Below are 22247 nucleotides of genomic sequence, written 5' to 3'. Positions count from 1 at the left end.
AATCTTAGTCATTGATATTCATCAAAAAATCAGATGATGTGAAAACAACACAGCTAAAATTTCCTTGCTTCATTTAAAAGTAATTTATGTTTGAAAAGGTTTTTTTTAAGGGAAGATTAATTCATTAATAAGAAGCCATAAGTCATCTACAAAAGGAGCGCTACCCAGTTCATTCCCTAGATTAACGAATTTCGTTTATCTGGGGTTATTTTGGTCTTTTAAGTGACATTGTATGGGTACATGCGTCATTGATGTAGGGAAAAGTAGGTCGTTATCTAATCTTCCCTAGAGCCAAACAAATTTATAATCACTTAACAAACCTACATACGAGTATAGAGGAAAGTCAAGGGTCGAACCACTAAGAAAGGTTATGTTCAAGTATTTCTAGTCTATGCCTAAGCTAGATTAAAGTCAAGGGTAAAGAGGTAACACTAAACAACTAGTAAACAATTAAACAAACAAATGAAACACTAGGGAATGAGGATCAACAAGTAATCATGACAATTGCAGTAAGTAGGGAAAAACGTGCCAATTAATGGTTGTTAAGACTAATGAGAAGAGCTATCAATTGGCATTAAAGAGCTATCTCCTATAAGTCAAGCTAGGGTTCACTTTGAATGACTAACGAGGAAAATCACAATCCAAACCAATCGATAATTGCAATTCCTAAATCAATGGGTCGTGTTATAAGCAATCGAAATGCAATCTAGCATAATTCTCAAGGCCTAGTCAAACTACACACATCCAAACTTTAATTAATCACTTTAATCTCAACAATCAATTAACACAAATCCCAAATTCATCACAATCAATCAACACAATTATCAAATTCATCACAATCAATCAATCATACAAGTTTCACCTAATCTATAGCCAAACAACTAATTAAGAATCATCATCTAATCAAAAAGCAACTAAAGAATTCAAGCATCAACAAAATATGGAGAACAATTACACTAATGAAGATCTAACATTGAAATCAAACAAACATGAAATTAAACAAAGCAATAAAATGAGATAGAGTTAGAAATCTTCATTGATTGATCATGGAGATATTCAATATAATTGTCACCTTGAATCTTCAATCTTTCAAGTCCCCAATGAAATTCCTCACTTTCTCTCTTTAATTCTACTCCTAAAACCAACACCAAATCTAGAGAGAGAAGCTCTCAACTAAGCTAAAATATGAGATCTTAAATTGGATTGTAATTCTCTCTTATTTTTTCCCCAAAATGGGTATTATATTTACAAGGTTGAAAGGGAAAATTAAAAGAGAATGGAAAAGAAAAGAAAAATAAATAAGAAAACAAATGTAAAAGAAAATAAAATGGGAAATGAAAGAAAATTAAAAGAAATAAAACAAAATAACCAAAGTCAACTCAATTTTGGCTCTTCATTTGGAATTATCCCATGTTTCGCATATCACTGCAAATCACCATCGTCATCGCCATTCGATCACCAAGATTATTCAAGATCAACGACCCAATTTGTGCGTACGCATCGAAGGGTCTTCGCGCGCACGTCAGTGGAAATTAGGAGCGTTGCTAGAGTTGGTCGCGAAAGTGTTTGCGGGGCTGCAGACTGGAGGTACGGTTGTTGGGGGTTTGTTGTTGCGGGATCTTGTTGGTGAAGGTGGCTGATTTCTGCGGCTGTTGTTGGAAGAATTGACGGTTGTGGCTGGTTTGTTGGTGGTTTGAGAGCTTATTAGGGGCAGTAGGGTGGCTAGGTGCGGTGGTGCAATTGGTAAATAGGTGGTTGTGTTGCGGAGGATATGGTGCTGGTTGGTTTGTGGGAACGGTGGCTGATTGATGCTGGTGGGAAGGCATAGGTTAAGGTTGTTGGTGGAATAGGGGAATAGGGGAAGTGCTTGAGTGGTGGGCTCGGCTGCGCTCTCGACCGTCAACCTCATGTGATGCCCACGAACAAGGCAGCCCTAAATGATCAAATTTTACTTGTTCATCACCAAAATTAATGATAGTGTTGGAAGTTCTTGATATAAAATAAGAGAGTTAGGGAAAAAACAAAAGAGAGAAAAAACAAATGAAAGGGGAAAATCCCACATTGGTTGGGGGGAAAGGTTTTTCCTTGTTTTTATATTCTAGTGTCTTAGCACTACTTAGTTGAGTAAGTGGGAGGTAAGTGTTACTCCACATACACACGCGCGCGGCTGAGCTGGGCTTGGGCCTCGGGACTTGGGGAATGCGATGCGCGGGCGTGGGTCCTTGTTATCTTTTTGGAGAAATTTTATTTCCCTTTCTTTGTTAAACATAATATCCTTTTTTGTCTATTGGGATTATTCTTTTCTGACTGTTAGGGTTACGGAATTAAATCAGTCATTAATCCCTTGATTGTAGCTAACTTATTAATTCCGTGTCTGTTGCTTCTGTTGTTGACTGGCTGAATGAATCTGGTCGTTTTCTTAGCCAGATTCTTCCCTCGTTTTATGCTTCTGGTCTCCCTTCTATTGCGTATATATACTCGTTGCTTTTCCCAGTCACAACACACAACATAATCAGTCTTCTCTCTTCTCTACAAAATTATCTAAACATGAGTTCTTTATTTTCTGTTTTCTGGCCAAGTATTCTGAGTACCAGTCGGGTTTGTGAGTGCACTTAAACTCCGGCGCCGTGCTTATCCTGGAGGGCGACCGCTTCTAGTCTACTGCACCAGGAGGTTGCGCGGAATCGTCTTTTAGGTCAGTGGTTCTCCACGACGCGGCTATTGTCACTTTGGTTCACGCATCAAGAGATAAGTAATTTCTGTTTTATTGCTTAGTAGTTTAACAATCTAGAAGACGATTATGGCTTCCAAGTTTCTGATTCCTGATATGTCTAAGTTAGAACCTCTTGATGGAAAGAATTATAAACGTTCGGTTGTTAGGATGCGTTTTTATTTGTAGCAAATTGATGTTGCATATGTTCTTGATGATATTGTTGAACCTGATGATAAGGATAATTTGTTTGAAACTGATGTTAAGTTTGCTAAGGATGATAGAACCTGTAAGGGCATGTTGTTGCATTATATGTCAAATAATATGTTGGATATTTATATGGGTTTTTATCATGCTAAAGGATATTTGGGATGCTTTACAGAAAAAATATGGGACTGATGGCGCTGGTACTAAACGTTATTGTGTTAGTAAGTGGTTGAGTTTTCAAGTTGTTGGTGATAAGCCTCTTATTGATCAGATTCATGCTTATGAGAATGTGTATATTAATATGGCTGCTGAAGGTTTGTCTATTTTTGATATTACCCTTGCTATTGTTTTGATTGAGAAACACCCTCCCTCTTTGAAGGATTTTCGTAACCAATTGATGCACAAAAAGAAAGACCTAACCTTAGAGGAGCTTGTGGGACACCTCAAAATTGAGGAGGAAAACCGTATAAAAGACAAAGGCCCTTCTGTTTTTCCTTCCTCTTCCTCTACCAAAGCCAATCTTGTTGAACTCAAACACAACAACCAGTCTAAAGCCAATAACAGTTCTCTTAAGCCTAATGGGAAGGTTCAGAAGTACAAGTTTAAGGGTACTTGTTTTGAGTGTGGTTTGACTGGTCACACTTGATGTTAAAATTGACACTATGAATAAGAAAGCTAGTACTTCTTCTGCATATATTGCTGAGTCTATTGATTTATGGCATGCTAGATCAGGCCACTTTAATATTGATTCTATTAAAAGGCTTAAAAACTTAAATTTGATTCCAAGTTTTTCTAACACTGATTTTTCGAAATGTCAAATTTGTGTTGAAGCCAAATTTTCAAAGAACCCATTTAAACCAGTAGTTAGACAGACTGAAGTACTAGAGCTTGTTCATAGTGACTTGGGTGATTTTAACAATCACGAAAGTAGAGGGGGTAAAAAGTATTACATTACTTTTGTTGATGATTGCTCATGTTTTTGTATGGCTTATCTTCTCTGGTCTAAGGACGAAGCTGAGGAAATGTTCCTCAAATATAAAGTTGAGGTAGAAAACAAATTGGACAAAAAGATTAAGAGGGTTAGGAGTGACAGGGGTGGTGAGTACAGTCCTGACACTCTAAAGGCATTTTGTGAGGAACTTGGCATTGTTCATGAGACAACGGCTCCATATTCATCCGAAAAAAAGGTATAGCTGAATGGAAAAATAGAACTTTAAAGAATATGATGAATTATATGCTTATTATTTCTGAGCTTCCTGATAACATGTGGGGGGAGGCTATTCTTTCTGCTTGTTATGTTTTGAACAGGGTTCCTCACAAGAAACTTGACAAGACTCAATACGAAATATGGAAGGGTCGAGCGCCAAACCTGAAATACTTGAAAGTGTGGGGGTCCTAACAAAAGTAGGCATACCTAGTATCAAGAGGGATAAAATTGGTCCTAAAAATGTTGATGCTATTTTTATTGGCTATGCTTATCAAAGTGCAGCTTATCGTTTCTTTGTCAAAGGTACTAACATCACTTATGCAGGTGGCCATATCATTGAGGCTAGAGATGTTGAGCTCTTTGAGAACATCTTTCCTTGTAAAATATCTCCCTCTAATGATAGTGAATAAATTGCTAGTAGTTCTATTAGTTTACCTATTGCTAATTCTCCTATTACTAACAATGATTCTGTTTTGGAGCCAAGGAGAAGCAAAAGGGCAAGAAAGGAAAACAGTTTTGGTCCTGATTTTATTTCTTCTTATTTATCAGAATCTTCCTTAATTGATGATGATTTTGTGCATTTATTTATTTTAGAAGATGATCAAAGGACCTATGATTAGGCAATGAGATCAGTTGATGCTGTTTTTTTGGAAAGAAGCAATTGACAGTGAATTACAATCAATTCTCAATAATAACACTTGGGAATTGGTTGAACTTCCTAGAGGTGTTAAGCCCATTACTTGTAAATAGATCTTTCGGGAAAAATTGAAGGCCGATGGATCCATAGACAAGTATAAGGCAAGAATAGTGGTAAGGGGTTTTACATAAAAGTTTGGCATTGATTATTTTGATACTTACTCCCCTGTTACTAAAATTGCAACTATTAGGACTTTAATTGCTCTTACTTGCATTTTTGATCTTGTTGTTCATCAAATGGATGTCAAAACTGCATTTTTGAATGGTGACTTGGATGAGGAGATTTATATGGTCCAACCTGAAAGGTTTGTTGTTCCAGGCCTAGAGAACAATGTTTGTAAGTTAGTCAAGTCATTGTATGGGATTAAGCAAGCTCCAAAGCAATGGCATGACAAATTGGATAAGACCATGACTGGTAATGGTTTTCATGTTAATGAAGGTGACTCTTGTGTTTATTCTAAGCATTATAGTCATGGTTGTGTAATTATTTGTCTTTATGTGGATGATATGTTGATTTTTGGGACTGACTTGGATCGAGTAAATGAGACAAAACAATTTTTGAGTTCGAATTTTTAAATGAAAGATATGGGTGAGGCAGATGTGATTTTGGGAGTAAAAATCAAAAGGAATCCAAAAGGCATCTTTCTTAATCAGTCACACTATGTTGAAAAGCTTCTTAAAAAGTTTGACTCATTTAATGTCGATCCAGTTAAGACTCCATATGACCTAAGTTTCCACTTAAAGAAAAATAACGGTGATCCAGTTAATCAGTCTTAGTATGTTAGAATTATTGGTAGTGTTATGTTTCTAATGAACTACACTAGACCTGACACTGCTTATTCTGTTAGTAGGTTGAGCAGGTACACTCATAACCCAAGCAGTGATCATTGTATTGCTCTTAGGAGGTTGCTTAGGTACCTTAAGAGTACTGCGGATTGGGGTTTGTATTACTCCAAATTTCTTGGAGTTTTGGAAGGTTTTTGTGATGCCAACTGGGTATCAGATAATGATGAAGTTAAATCCACTAGTGGATATGTCTTCACCCTTGGGGGTGGAGCCGTATCTTGGAAATCTTGTAAGCAATCTTGTACTGCTATGTCTACTATGGAATCTGAGTTTATTTCTCTTGAATTGGCAGGTCATGAGGCAGAATGGTTGAGAAACATGCTTGCAGATATTCCACTGTGGGGGAAGCCAGCTCCTTTAGTTGCACTTCATTGTGATTCGCAAGCTGCAATTGCTGTTGCACACAACCATGCCTATAATGGGAAGAAGAGACACATCCGTCTGAGGCATAAAGCAGTCAGAAATTTGTTGTCTGAAGGGATGATATCACTGGATTATGTTAAGTCTGAAAAGAACATTGCAAATCTGTTAACTAAAGGCCTATGTAAAAAACTAGTTTTGGAAACATCGGAAGAGATGGGGCTAAAGCCCGTTGTATGAATTGTGAAATAGTGAACTCCTACTCACCATGAGTTCAACGGGGAACATTATGTAATAATTCGGAAGCACATTTTTATTTTATTTGTCCATCTGTAGATGTTTTTTGTGCTTAGCTACAAATGAGAAGGAAGTTGAGCATATGGCTCTTAATGAACCCATATCCATATTTTTGGAGGTGTGTTGTAGCTAACACTTGATGGAGTTCACCTACTTAGGTGTGGAAGTGTGCCGCTTCTGATGAGTATTTCGTGGGCTTATACTCTAGATCACCTATGAGCATCCAGGCTGGACGTATGGCAAGTATAATGCGTCATCTTTATTCGCATAATTTCAGAATATCATACATGTTCAATTGTGTGGCTCTAAGTGACGGGTCCCTAACTCCCTATTGAGTTCAAGACGAAAGTCACTTGGTAGGTGAGGGATCATAGCTTGATGTCCACTATGTGTCAATTCAAGTCGCGAGACATTAACACTTATGCAATTGTTTTGTTTTGCCTAGAATTCATCTTTTCCTTCCTTTCTTTTTCATATCTTCGAACCTTTGGGGGATTGTTGGAAGTTCTTGATATAAAATAAGAGAGTTGGGGAAAAAACAAGAGAGAGAGAAAAAATAAATGAGAGGGGAAAATCCAACATTGGTTGGGGGAAAAGGTTTTTCCTTGTTTTTATATTGTAGTGTCTTAGCACTACATAGTTGAGTGAGTGGGAGGTATGTTCACTCCACACACACAAGCACGCGCGCGCGGCCGAGCCGAACCAGGCCGGGTCGGGCTCGGGCCTTAGGATTTGGGTCTTGGGGAATGCGATGCGCGGGCGTGGGTCCTTGTTATCTTTTTGGAGAAATTTTATTTCCCTTTCTTTGTTAAACAAAATATTCTTTTTTGTTTGTTGGGATTATTCTTTTCTGACTGTTGGGGTTACGGAATTAAATCAGTCATTAATCCCTTGATTGTAGCTGACTAATTAATTCCTTGTCTCTTGCTTCTGTTGTTGACTGGCAGAATGAATCTGGTCGTTTTCTTAGCCAGATTCTTCCCTCGTTTTATGCTTCTGGTCTCCCTTCTATTGCCTATATATACTCGTTGCTTTTCCCAGTCACAACACACAACACAATCAGTCATCTCTTTTCTCTACAAAATTATCTAAACACGAGTTCTTTCTATTCTGTTTTCTTGGCAAGTTTTCTAAGTTCCAGTCGGGTTTGTGAGTGCACATAAACTCCGGCGATGTGCTTATCGTGGAAGGCGACCGCTTCTAGTCTACTGCACCGGGAGGTAACGCTGAATCGTCTTTTAGGTCAGTTGTTCTCCACGACGCAACTATTGTCACTTTGGTTCACGCTTCAAGAGATAAGTAATTTCTGTTTTATTGCTTAGTAGTTTAACAGATAGCGCAATCACGAGAGCGCGGCAACTTAACTTGCAAATGGATTTGAAACACACAAATCGACCCCAAACAATTACCTATAAAAGAAGGAAATTAAGAGGAGAAAACAAAATAAAATAAAATAAAACAAAAACTACGGATTAAGAATTAAAAATATGAAAAACTCGTAAAAACTACTCGAAATTAAATTGAGTTTTTAAAATGTAAAATCAAAGAAAACTAAGAAAATTATATGAAAATAATGAAAGAAAATATAGAAAAAGAACCTAAATCTTATTCTTTTAAGCGCCATAAATGACGCTCATCAAATTCCACCAAGCTAAACTTTTGCTCGTCCTCAAGAAAAATAGTTTAAAACCCTAGGGAAAATGATGACATTATTCAAGAAAAGAAAGAAACAAGAAAACTAGAGAGGATGGAAATACACACTAACTCACTATCGTAGGAATCATGGTCAATTTTAGCAACCAAAGATCGCTCTAGAGGACGAGTGATGCTCTCGTAAGGGTTTCCTAAGATATTAACCCATAACTCTCACAACCCAAACAAATAATGCAAATCATAGAAAGGAAATAAAACGAATAGTAAAGAAAACATATGTTCTTAAAAGGACTTTTGTAAATGAACAAGCACAAATGGATGGAATTCTTCCTAAACAAGTAAGGGAGTGTACGTTTCAAGATATCCAAGGTTGATTAAAATATATAATATGCTAAGCATAGAGAACTAATAACACACAATTCACCTTCATCTCAAAACATTTTACCACAATCTCCAAATTAGCTTCAAATCCACTTCTAGCGAGGATCTCAATGATTTCTCGAAGGAACCGAGAAAAGAAAGAGATTTAAGGCTACTTGATATCTCGACTATTGCACACCGCTATATATGCTCGAATCACATCTCCCTCCACCGACTTGTGACTCAAATAAAAAGTTCAAAAGGTCTTGAAAAGGGTTGTAATGTAAGGGCAAAAAGGGTGAAGGTAGACTAGAATTTGAAATTTGGTGGTATACATAAATTGTGAAGCAAAGGGTGATCAATCCTCAACAACATAATCAAGAATTCAAAAAACAAAAATACCAACATCCCCAAGCTTATTGAAAGCAAAAATCACAAACATATATATAAAAAGCGTAAGAACGCTTACCCCCAAGCTTGAACAAAGCGTTGTCCTCAACGCTTAAAATAGAGAGAAAGATACTTGCATCAAAATATTTTTGAGCATTTCATTTTTCACATTTTTATCATTTTTTCCCAAGCATTTGAATGTGCTTTTATTTTTCTCATTTTTTTTCATTTTTGCACTTTATTGTATTGTCATTGCCTCTTTTAACTATGGACGGCCTTTTGAGTTTTGCATTTGCTTTTTATTCACAAATTATAGACAATTCAAACTTGCTTTCATTAAAAGAACCAAACAGTCATTCTCATCCACCAAAACTCCAACAATGGAGACCGAATGCTTCACAAAGATCAAGAATGGAAACAAGAATGAAACAAAAGGCAGAAAATCTAAAGATATGGCATGAAAAGAAGTTTTATGGCTTAAATGGTTATCAAGTAGGCAAATGTAAACCCAAAACAAAGAAAAGAAAACTATCCGAGAAAAGTAAAAATTACCAACCCAAAAAGATGCCTTTGTCCTTCCTAGGCTCGTCGCGATCTTGGGAGATGAAAGTCAAATTCTAGATCAGGCATACAATAGTCAAGGATCCATGTGATGCTCATGCAAAATATGTAGAAGGCTTAAAAAGAATGAAACCTCACATGGTTGTAAGAAAAACTTACTATTAGTTTCAAATTCACCAAAAGGGAGCAATTTCAACTTTTAAAAAACAATTAGAATCCGGCTTCAAGGTTCCAAAAGTTCTAAAGACACTACCTTAGCATACTGTATCCTAAAATCAGCCAAACATACTTTCAAACCGTGCACACTGATACCATTTAAGATAAAAAAAATTCAACTATACAAGTCAAAAAGTATTATGTCCCGAGCAAGAACAAAACAAAACACAATGCAAATTTGCCTTGAAAGAAACAAAAATCTTTTTGGAGTTTTTCAAAATTAAAGAACACGAAAATGCATATTCAATCGTGGATGGGATATATGAATCAACATCCCATCAAACATGAGAGAAAACCCTCGCCAAGCTTGAATGAGACAACATGCTCAAACATAAATCACAGATACCATAGGGGGGGGGAACAAAGAGATCAATCCAACAAACCAACACACATCCAACAAGTTATCAATCATTATTAGAGAAAGAGCAAGGAAAGATATTACCGTATTTAAATTGGTTTAAATACTCGCAAATGTCCCAATTTAAGCTTTCAAAGCAAAGTTCCTCTAAAATTGAATCTTGTTTTCCATATGCTAGCAAAAATAGGATTCAATCTTCCTTGATTCTTGATTCAAACCAATGCACCGAAGTATATCAAGTCATGCACCTAGGAAACGGCACACGAACATTTCCAAGACAGAAAATCTATTCTATAATTAAAGAAAAGAAAATGAAAGCAATAAAACACGGGATACTTTCCGAGAAAGGCTTGCTTAAGGTCTAAGTTTGACCGCTTTAGTAAATAATATTGCAACGATCGCATGAGCTTGTCAAATGCATTAATAAAAATTTTATAAGAAAGAAGGTAGGCAAATGACGGGAAAAAGGCGTGAAACAAGGATAGAGCATGTAAATAAGGAGAGAGATGCCAAGAAAAAGAAGAAGAATCTAAAGAAAATTCAATAAAATAAGAAGAAGAAGAAGAAGACGAAGAAGAAGAAGAAGAAGAAGAAGAAGAAGAAAAAAAAGAAGAAGAAGAAGAAGAAGAAGAAGAAGAAGAAGAAGAAGAAAGAAGAAGAAGAAGAAGAAAGAAGAAGAAGAAGAAGAAGAAGAAAAGAAGAAGAAGAAGAAAAGAAGAAGAAGAAGAAAGAAGAAGAAGAAGAAGAAGAAGAAGAAAGAAGAAGAAGAAGAAGAAGAAGAAGAAGAAGAAGAAGAAGAAGAAGAAGAAGAAGAAAGAAGAAGAAGAAGAAGAAGAAGAAAAAAGAAGAAGAAGAAGAAAAAAAAAAAAAAAAAAAAAAAAAAAAAAAAAAAAAAAAAAAAAAAAAAAAAAAAAAAAAAGAAGAAGAAGAAGAAGAAGAAGAAGAAGAAGAAAGAAGAAGAAGAAGAAGAAGAAGAAGAAGAAGAAGAAGAAGAAGGAAAAACTCTCCTTAAAATATTATTGGGTAGTAAAATCACCCTTTTCCTCAATAGGGGACGAATGAGGGACATGTAAATCATCATAGACAAAGAGGTCCCCAATAGACTCATTAACAAAGGAAGGGAGGGATATATGAGTATAGGGGATATGGTTAAAATTCCTTGGAAAAGGGGTATGAGAAAAGGGAAAAGGGGTAGCTACACATTCACCACAAGGTCTCACATCGCCAATGAGGGCATAAAAATCAATCATGGAATCCTCAAAAGAAGATAACTCATGATCTCCATCTCCTTCAAACATCAAACTTACAAGAGGAACTACATAATCCCCTCCATCACAACTAGTAACAAGAATCATTCTCAAGCACTTGCAGCGACAATAGCGTAACTCCCTCAATATCCTCAAAGCCTATAGTCACAAAACATGCATGAATGGATGTAAATGCATTTAAAACTCATCTCGCTCCCATGAATAATTCTTAATGAACTTACTTAATAGGCTAAGTGTTTTCATTTGACACTCAAAAATACATTGGTCATAATCTTAAATGAATCTAAATACTCATAGAAAGAAGATTCACAATCATGCACTTGAGACTTATCAAGATGGGAAAGAGGGTTTAAGGTTTCAAGATCAACACTCTCTTCATTCTCAACTCCTTCACCATCACTCAAATGCTCACTAGTGGGATCCTCACACTCTCTTAGTTTCTCAATATCATCATCATCATCATCATCATCTTCAACACACACATTAGATTGGGATTTTTTTACTAACAAGCATCAAGGATGACAATTGGCTTTCTAAATTATCTCTTCTTCTCCTTCCCTCATCAAGATGCTCCTCATTCTTTTTCACTATCTCTAATTGACCTCTCATAGATTTAAGAATCATCTCCTTACTAGGCCCAAGATCATTATCAAGCTAAATGTGCCTAATTTGAGACTCAAATATATCAACAAGAGATTCAAAAGGTGTAGAAGGTTGAGCCACAATAAGAGAAGAAGGAGTACAACCAAGATTGGAAGAATCAATAATAAGATCATGAGCATATACATCACATTGGGGAGTGGGGGCAAAATCAAGAATATGAGATTCATCATTTAGGGAACAAAGCATATCACAAGAAGGCATGGTAACTAATGAAGAATATTGAAACACACCATTAGCATAAACTTGAGCATGTACCTCATCATCACGAGCAAAAGAGGAAATAGAGTTGAAATACTTTTTTCTAGCTTCACTAACGGGATCATATGACAAATCTTGGGAATTCATGCTAATATTAGAAGAATCAACACATTGCACATCAACATTAGAATCATGATTACCCCTATTATATACATCCCTAGCAAACAAAACATAAAATTCCCAAGCACCATCAAATGACAATTCTTTAAATTCTCCGTTATGCATGCTTTCAACTTCATCCCTAGTTTTTTCATTCAAACAAAAATAACAAATCTCACAAGCCTCCCAAAGACTACAACAATTATAGTTCAAAAACCCTATAAGTCTATGGAAGTTAAAAGACTCACCATCATATTGAAAAAAAGAAAAACATGCCACTTTTGTTTACACAAAACAAACAAAAATCAAATAAAAGAAAGGTTTGTACAAAGACCTAGACTCAAGAAATAAAAAACACTCAAACATAGACACCGTTCCCCGGAGCCATTTTGATGTAGGGAAAAGTAGGTTGTTATATAATCATCCCTAGAGCCAAACAAATTTATAGTCATTTAACAAACCTAAATATGAGTATAGAGGTAATTCAAGGGTCAAACCATTAGGAACGGTTATGTTCAAGTATTTCCAATCTATGCCTAAGCTAGGTCAAAGTCAAAGGTAAAGAGGTAACACTAAAAAACTAATAAACAAGTAAACAAACAAATGAAACACTAGGGAATGGGGATGAACAAGTTATCATGACAATTGCAGCAAGTAGGGAAAAACATGTCAATTAATGGTTGTTAAGACTAATGATAAGAGCTATCAATTGCAATCATAGAGCTATCTCTTATAAGTCAAGCTAGGGTTCACTATGAATGACTAATAAGGAAAATAACAACCCAAACCAATCGATAATTGCAATTCCTTAATCAATGGGTTGTGTCATTAGCAATCGCAATGCAATCTAGCATAATTCTCAAGGCATAATCAAACTACTAAGCACGGTTGAGTAGGTCGTTGAATCTACTACCCTAAAATAATTATTTATTTTTAAAACTAGACCTTCACTAAAATTGTTAGCGGTAAGTATAGGATCGAACCACGAGGAAGCACACAAGTTAAACATCAAATACACCAATTCAAGAGTAGATAGGAGAATATTTTTGTTAGTGTAGACACCTAAAAATGTCTCCCCAAAACCAAACCCGATGATGAACACCTTTCACCACCATTATTGGTTGGGTTAAGTATTTAATATTTGGAGTGATTAAATCCATGTTCTATCAAATGCATTTCATAAACCAATCCATTTCCTAGCTCATTTCCCTAAACCATAACCTATTTTCCACTTTTCGTATCCACATCACAAAATCGAGCTGAACTGATTTTATGGATATATAATTTTGATCCAATTATTATTTGGTTGGATAGGCCTTGAAATAAGCTTTCCAAAAATATATCATAAGCCCAATTCCGAGCTATAATGAAAAAGATATGAGGAAAACATTAAACTCGGGCCAAAACTGACACCCTTCTACTAAAACAGCATTTGGAGATGATGACGTGGCACGGGGTTTGGTACTATGACACGGGATTGTTCACCGTGTCATGGTGCTTTCCGGTGTCTTTTCCGCGTTTCTTTCCCACGCGCTTAAGAATCTAGACGCAAAAACTCCACCGTGTCGCGGCATGTCTTCCCGTGTCACGGTGCACATCCCGTGTCACAGGATTGCTCCATTTTTTATCCGCGTAATCCCTAAACGCGTTTTCACTTCCCGTAACCTAATTATTTCTCGTGTCACTCTGTTTTCCCCCGTGTTCACGAGATTTTCCCCCGTGTCACAGTGTTCTCTACCGTTGTCGCGGTGTTGATTTTTAGGGTTTTCATTTTTTTAGGGTTTTGTGTGTTCCATCTACTCATTTTCCTTATAAATACCCCCCTCCTTTCTGCAGTTCAGGGCACCAAATCCTTCTCTCTTCCTCTTTTTTACACCAAAAATTATTCTTTTCTCGTTCTCTCATATTCTAAGCCTCAAACCTATATTCCTAATTACATCATTCTTCCCCTAAGCACTCCAAGGAGTCTATACTTAACCCAAGATTCCGTCCTTAAACCAAAGCATGAAAGGTACAAATAACTGAGTGTTTGCACCAAATTAACTCTACTTTTTATTTAATTTAATTAACATTTTCTGTATATTTTTGTTGAAGTTACTAACAGTTTATTCATGATGTAGCAATTTAAAGGAACATGCAAAATGTGAGTAATTAATTAATTCAATTACTCCTAATTTATTTTAATATTGCTAGTACCATGATTAGGTTATTTTATATTTGATATGACTAACAATTTATTATTGAATTGCTTCCAATATTAATGCTTATTCTATTATTATTTCTGATCACCATATTGCATGTTTAAAGGGAATATGTAATTGAAAATCACGCCTAATAAGATAATTTGCACAACCGGTTTAGGATCCTTTTTAATCTTGTTGTTTAATCAAGTGATCACAATATTTTAGAATTATATGTTGCATTAATATTAAATCAATTTAGCTTAATAATAGTTTGGAGAAAATTGAATCTTTCTTTGCATTCCTTTGAGATCGCAAGAATCACTTTTCACTATAAGAATCGAGTAGAGACCAATACGGGCGAATGTGACTCCATGACTCACGTCGTACAATCACCCCTGATCCTACTTTCGTGGTTCCGAACCATATAGAGTTAGTAATCTCACGGATTATGAATGGGGTGTAACCTTCACTGGTCAATCGTTGTTGCCTATCGTTGTCCCTTTATCGTGGTTGCCTTAAATGATCCGTGAACGGTTTACAAATTCCTTAAAAACTTGTTGACGACTCCCTAATTTCCTTGTCCCTAATTGTATATGTCAATTCCAAATTCCTATGAGTGCCAATCATATTCACAACATGCTTTTAACGTAGGCGTGTTTCGAATGACGCCTACAATTTGGCGACTCCACTAGGGAGGATTCTTGGTTATTTATCGATTTGGGTGATCGATATTTAATTAAGATGAGTGGATGAGACTTGAAAGATTCTTGAAAATTATTCTTGTGATTAATTTGGCATTTTTACATATGCATAGACGTTTTAACGTCGTATCTCAGGTCTGTCCCGTAGGAAAAATTGGATAACCTGGTCGTGAACGAATAAAACAGAGGCATCGGTCAAATTTCCTGACTGTCGCGCCACGACAGAGCTTTCCGTGTCATGGCGCTGGGCACCGTCACGTGGTGTTTAGCACCGTGACACGGTGGATTCTGCCGTGTCATGATAGTCCTAAAATCTTTCCAGTGGCTTATTTTCTTCTCTCACAGTCAGCTTCCTTCGATTTTTCTAAAAAAAACGTGTGTGTTCTGCTTACGTATTAGCCCCGGGGGATTTAAGCTCTATCAACCCAAAAACGCTCATGGCAATAAGGGTTCATCCGAGTTCTTAAATCCACCCAAACCATGGAGTCGAGTTCGATTTCATCACGAACTCGTGGAGCTGCCCGTTGGCATACACCCTCAAGGGAGGCTGCCTTGCTAACGCGACCAAACTCTTAACCATGGTACCCTATTGACACCAAATAAACCTGACCATAGTCTAACATATAACTTGACCTTAGGTTGCGAACTATTCTTTGCATCATTGTGCCTACGTGTTTTATGTGTGTATATTTGGTCGTTTTAATCCTAACCTTAACGATCTTTCTATTTCTATGGTGGATTATTTTATGACTAACGATTGCCAATGGACCGTACTCACTTAGTAATTAGTGCCAACTAAAAAAAAAATTTGTCGTGCCACGTCAGCATCCACTGTGCCACGGAAAAGTTTACCGTGTCACAGCAGTTCCCACCGTGGCACGGTGGATTTCCAGCAAAAAAAATAAAAATACCATGCCACATCAGCATCCACCGTGCCACGGGAAAGTTCACCATGTCACGGCAGTTTCCACCGTGGCACGGTGGATTTCCTGCAAAAAAAAAAAATTTGTCGTGCCACGTCAGCATCCACCACGCCGCAGGGATGTTTACCGTGTCACGTCAATTTTCACCGTGGCACGGTGAATTTCCCAAAAAAAAAAACCTGGAAATGGTCACCGCGTCACGGCAGCTTGTACCATGACACGGTACAGTTTGCCGTGTCACAGTGCCTAGGAAATAAGTCCAGTCAATTTTTTTTTAGTATTCCGTGTTAATTTGTTCCTCGCGTCAGTCATTTTGGTTACTTTTCACATGTCTAGCCATACGATCATACCACGAGTCTTATAACATCACCTAATCACTCACGAGTCTAGTATTATTCCACACACTTTCTTTATTTTTTCTTGACTCGAGTCATACACCATGTCGTCTATGATCGTATACTACGTTCATGCACCCCCATTTACGCCATGATAAAATTTGAGTGGATCGGAGTTATTCTCACCTATTTTCAAATGAATTTTTTTTCCTTCTTTTCCTATCTTGATCAATGAGTCAAACAATTAAGTGAATTTATTTCATTTCACAGTACTTAGTCAAGGAGCATAGTAGATTGGTACGGTTCAAGTCATTACTACACCAACCTCTTAGGCTTTAAAGAGAACTTCACCATCTCCACATCACTCATCACCATCAAACTACTTTCAATTTGTCCCAATGGCCACTAACGAATGTATTGAGAGCATTAACAATTCCATTGAAAGAATGTCTACCATGTTGCAAGCACTCACTACCAGAGTCAATGCAGTAGAGCAAAACAATGTTATTGCGGCTGCAATGGACAAGATCAAAGAGCAAATGAGCAAGATTTATGAGGATTTCACCTATGTGGAACGGCCTCCCACTCCTTTGGATGTGAAGGACAAACTCCTTGAAAAGTTCTCCACTGCTGATACTCCAAAATTTAAGCCTACTGACAATCCAATATTCCATTTGAAGGCGTTCTCTGCAACCATGGCTCTTAAGGGATTGGACTTAACACTCTTCCCTACGGTGTTCCCTCTCTCCTTAGAACATGCTTGCCAACAATGGTTTTATTCCCTAGATGCCAAGCATACTGCGACTTGGCAAGATGTCACCGACAGTTTCATGAATCGTTTCAAGTGTAACATTCAAACTAAAACTTCTGAACGTGAACTCTCAATTCTGAAACATAAAGAGAATGAAGGCTTCACCGCTTATCTGAACAGGTGGAGGGAAACGGCTTCACTCTTGGTAGATCCTCCCAAAGAAAGAGAGATGGTTCGCCTCTTTATTCAAAATTTGAATCACAAGTATAGGGAACATCTCAAATTTCTTCCACTGAACACTTTCAAAGCTGTATACGACATCGGCATCAATATCGAGGATAAGCTAATAAAGACTACTGGTACAAACAATAATAACACTTGGAAAAACAAGAAGAACGACCATGCTTCTTTTTCGTCTTCTAAGCACGAAAATACTACCAACAGTATAAGCCAAGTTGATCTCAATGAAGTGTTAGCTCTTCATGCTCCATTGCCCATGAAGAAAAGAACTTACGCTCCTTTAGGAATGACTTATGAGGTGGCCCTTGATCACCTTTACGGTCAAGGCTTGATCACACCTATTGAGCCATTTCCAGAGCCAAAACCTGAAGAAAGGAGCGCCAAATGGAATCCAAATGCCCATTGCAAGTACCATCAAGGAAGGGGCCACACTACGGAGAAATGTTGGAATTTAAAGGACAACATTCAAGACTTGGTGGATGCAAACAAACTTCCTGTCCCTCTAGGCGGCAAGAAGTAATGAACACAAGGCGCACAAAAGATGTTTTGTGCAAGATGTCATGATTTCTCTTTTTTTTTCTTTATCATTCATCTCTATTCCCCCATTCATGTCTAGCATAGGTTTCCCATTTTGAATTTTTATATGTGTTTCGTTCACCTTTTCTAATAATAAAATAAGCAAATTTCCTTTACATCTCGATCATAGCATTTTTCATTCATTCATTCTCAAAAAAACAAAAAAAATAAATCCATTATCGAACTAAACAAAAGGTACACCAATGACATGAGGAACCTTTGCTACCCTGTCATTTCCCGTTAACCGTTCAATCACGTTCCATTTCTTCATCAACCACTTTGAGCCTCGTCTAACGTTTGCCCTTCAATTCTTCAACCCACATTCACTTAACCCTTGGATTGGAAGATGTGTAATGGTATAAAATTCAAAAAGCAAGTAAAAAAAAAGCAGCAAAGCAAAAATAAAACAATGTCTAAAGGCAAGCGTTCCAATGTCTTTGATACGAACACGTCTCAAATTGCATCTCTTATCGAGTGCTTGGTACCGTGCCTGAGAAACATGAATGCTAAGTGAGTGATGGACCGCATGATCTGAGATTGCCTACATTGATTCAAATGAATGGAAAAAAAAAACGAAAAGCCAAAAATTAAATAGAAAATAAACTTGCAAAATTCAAAATTTTCAAATTCACAATTACACATCTTAGGGCTTCTCACGCGTCTTGAGCCTTTTACCCCTTTCTTCCTTAAACCATCAGCTTAACCACATTAAAACCCTTGGAAGACCTCTTTGAGGTGTATATACACTTGTGAAAAGTTCGGTTAGAGCTACGTTTGACCTGATTCCTAACGGATACGTAGGCAACCTCACATTGAGGTGCGGCCACATTCATTTGCATGATCGAGTCAAAGAATATCCAATGCTTATCCCTACGACCCTATCCATCTAGAGCTAGACTAGGGGGCTTGAACCCACATCATTTAGCCTACCTAGCCTAAAGAGTCATCATCATTAACTCTTCTCACATATATTTCCATCACTATAACCCTTGCAGCCAGCCTTAGTATCACATTCACACACTTCACTCACTCACACATACATATCCATATCACCTTTCCTTATAGGAACCCTCTATCATGAAATCTTACTTCAACGCTGCGCATGTTTCGTCATCTTTCAAGACGACATCAAAAGAGACATTGTATACTTGCTTAGCTTCTAGACCTAAGCAATGTTTATTGTTTCATACATCGCATATCGTGCTTAGCTCCTTGACCTATGTTATGCGATACTCATCGATCACTTCATACGTGCTTAGCTTCCAGACCTAAGTAACGTTCACGATCGTTTCTTTACACCATATATGATGCTTAGCTCCATGACCTAAGTTCCTTCACATATCCTTATAAATACACACCGCCTTTCTGCAGCTCGGGGCACCAAATCCTTCTCTCTTTCTCTATTTTACACCAAAAATCATTCTCTTCTCGTTCTCTCATATTTTAAGCCTCAAACCTATATTCCTAATTACATAATTCTCCCCCTAAGCACTCCAAGGAGTCTATACTTAACCAGAGGTTTTGTCCTTAAACCAAGGCGTGAAAGGTACAAATAACTGAGGGTTTGGACCAAATCAACTCTACTGTTTATTTAATTTAATTTGATTTTCATTTGCTTTATATTTTTATTGAAGTTACTAAAAATTTATTCATGATGTAGCAATTTAATAGAACGCACAGAATGTGAGTAATTAATTAATTTAATTACTCTTATTTTATTTTAATATTGTTAGTATCATGATTAGGTTGTTTTATATTTGATTTGACTAACAATTTATTGTTGAATTGCTTCCAATATTAATTCTTATTCTATTATTATTTCTGATCACCATATTGCATGTTTAAAGGGAATATGTAATTGAAAATCATGCCTAATAAGATAATTTGCACAACCAGATTAGGATCCTTTTTAATCTTGTTGTTTAATCAGGTGATCACAATATTTTAGAATTATGTGTTTCATTAATATTAAACCAATTTAGTTTAATAATAGTTTGGAGCAAATTGAATCTTTGTTTGCATGCCTTTGAGATCGCAGGAATCACTTTTCATTATAAGAATCGAGTAGAGGCCAATACGGGCGAATATGACTCCATGACTCACTTCGTACCATCATCCCCAATCCTCCTTTTGTGTTTCTAAATCATATGGAGTTAGTAATCTCACGGATTATGAATGGGGTGTAACCTTCACGGGTCAATCAATGTTTCCTATCGTTGTCCCTTTATCATGGTTGCCTTAAATGATCCGTGAACGGTTTACAAGTTCTTTAAAAAATTGTTGGCACCTCCCTACTTTCCTTATCCCTAATCGTATATGTCAATTCCCTCTTCCTATGAGTGCCAAGCATATTCACAACATGCTTTTAATGTAGGCGCGCTTTAAATGATGCCTATAGTTAGTTTCTTAGATTAAGGAAACTAAAGGAATAAAGAAAGAAAGATAAAAAGGATTAAACCAAAGATAAACAACGCTAGGGGTACGGGGGTGTTAAACATGATCAAAAAAAGATGGACACCGATGATTATCATGAAGAACATGAAGGAGTTGTGTCTTCGATAAGTGCAATTACTTGATTTATTAAGGATCACTATTATGGAGATAATATGTTCGTTCTTTTGGGTTGTCATTATCTTTTGCTAGACTATGATCAATTATCTTTAGGCTAGTCAAATAGTCCAAAGCCTACTAGAGTGGATCCTATGAGGTCACACAACAAGGGTATTGGGTTAAGGAAGTAAGAGGCCCATTAATGGGCCTGATGAGCAATTAACTAATCATGAAATGGATTGGGCTAGCATAGTTAGATGAGAATTAGGTTTTGGGCTTTTAACATGGGCTCTTATTTAGAGATGAGATCTATAAATAAGATTCATGCCTAGGGTTGCAAGAAAGCAGTCATAATTCACACATAGTGTATTTTGACATGAAGGAAACAAATCCCAAAACCCTAACTCCTCTCTCTAACTCACGACCATCTCTCTCCTCTCCTCGTCCGTACGGCAGGCCACCCTTGGTGGCGCATGTGGTGGTTCTGGGTGGTTCATGGTGGTTCGTTGCTTGCTCTTCTCCACAGAAGGTAAATTGAATGGTTCAATTGCAACTAACTAGCATTAGTGGAGGTCAGAATCTGTGCCCGTGGACCAAGTAGAGGAATCACGCTTGGGGTTCTTTATCTCCCATTGTTCTTGCTCGATCGCACATGGAATCACGCTTCAAAGGTACAATTATATGTTCTCTATGTGTTATGCGTTAGATCTTGGGATTAGGTACTACATGAATATGATTCATGTTTATTCCGCAATTAGTACCAATAAATTCCTACAGTGGTATCAGTTAGCCTATTGCATTTACGCATATTGACAATAATTCTTTGGTAATCTATAATTTTAATTCAATTAAGATAGAGATTAATTTAATTATGTTTCAATTGTTATTTTTAATGTGATTAAACTTTTGGAATTAACTAAATGTGATTTAATTATGCTCAAAATAGCCATGAAGAGGACCGAATTAAGCCCTAGATCATTTGAAAATTTCGAACCCTAGAATCCTAGTTTCCGATTTTCGAATACCCTAACCCTAATTTCGACTTATTTAAAAAATTCCTAGCCCTAAAATGTGATTTTTGTGCTTGATTTTGATTTAATTCGATTTGTTTTATGTTTCATAATTTTAATCGGATTAATTTATGCATAAAATTTTTTTGTGTATGATCATCGATTTAATTTTAAAAGTTATATTAATTTTATGAAGAACCCTATTTTTAAGATTGAATGTCGATTTAATTTTAATTATTGGACATATTTGATTTAATTTTATTAAATGCTATTTTAATTAAATTGAAAAAAAATAGTTTTGAGGCCGGCAGTCGCGGCTGGGTGGCACAGCCACGGCAGCTGCCGACCTGGTTGCAGTCCAAGAGGGTGGGAGGGGAGGGCGATGGTCCAAGGTAGCTGTGGGAAGCAGCGTGCAAGCGTTGCATGGCTGCTAGTGCTGCTGCCCTTGTGGCAGTGGCTTCTATTCGCAGCCAGCCACCGTGGCTAGCTTCGGCTAGCCAACCACGGTGGCCGGTGTGGTGGTGCACGTTTTTCAAAAAGAAATTTAAAATTATTATAATTATTTCATTTTAATAATATTTCAAGATAAATGTGATTTATTTGGATTAGATAAAATATTTTGAGAGTATGATCTTTTATTTTAGCATAAAATCAATTATTCAAAAGTTGTTATATTTTATATTATCCATATTTAAAGTTTTTAAATTGGTAATTATCCATAATTAAAGTGGTTAATTTTGGATAAGATTGATTAGGATATTATGAGAATATTCCAAAAGGATAATGATTGATTAAAATAATGTGATTATCCCATAATTAATTTTGGATA

Source organism: Chenopodium quinoa, unplaced genomic scaffold, assembly GCF_001683475.1.
Source record: "Chenopodium quinoa cultivar QQ74 unplaced genomic scaffold, ASM168347v1, whole genome shotgun sequence".
NCBI classification, from domain to species: Eukaryota; Viridiplantae; Streptophyta; class Magnoliopsida; order Caryophyllales; family Amaranthaceae; genus Chenopodium; species Chenopodium quinoa.
This window is presented reverse-complemented; position numbering follows the sequence as displayed.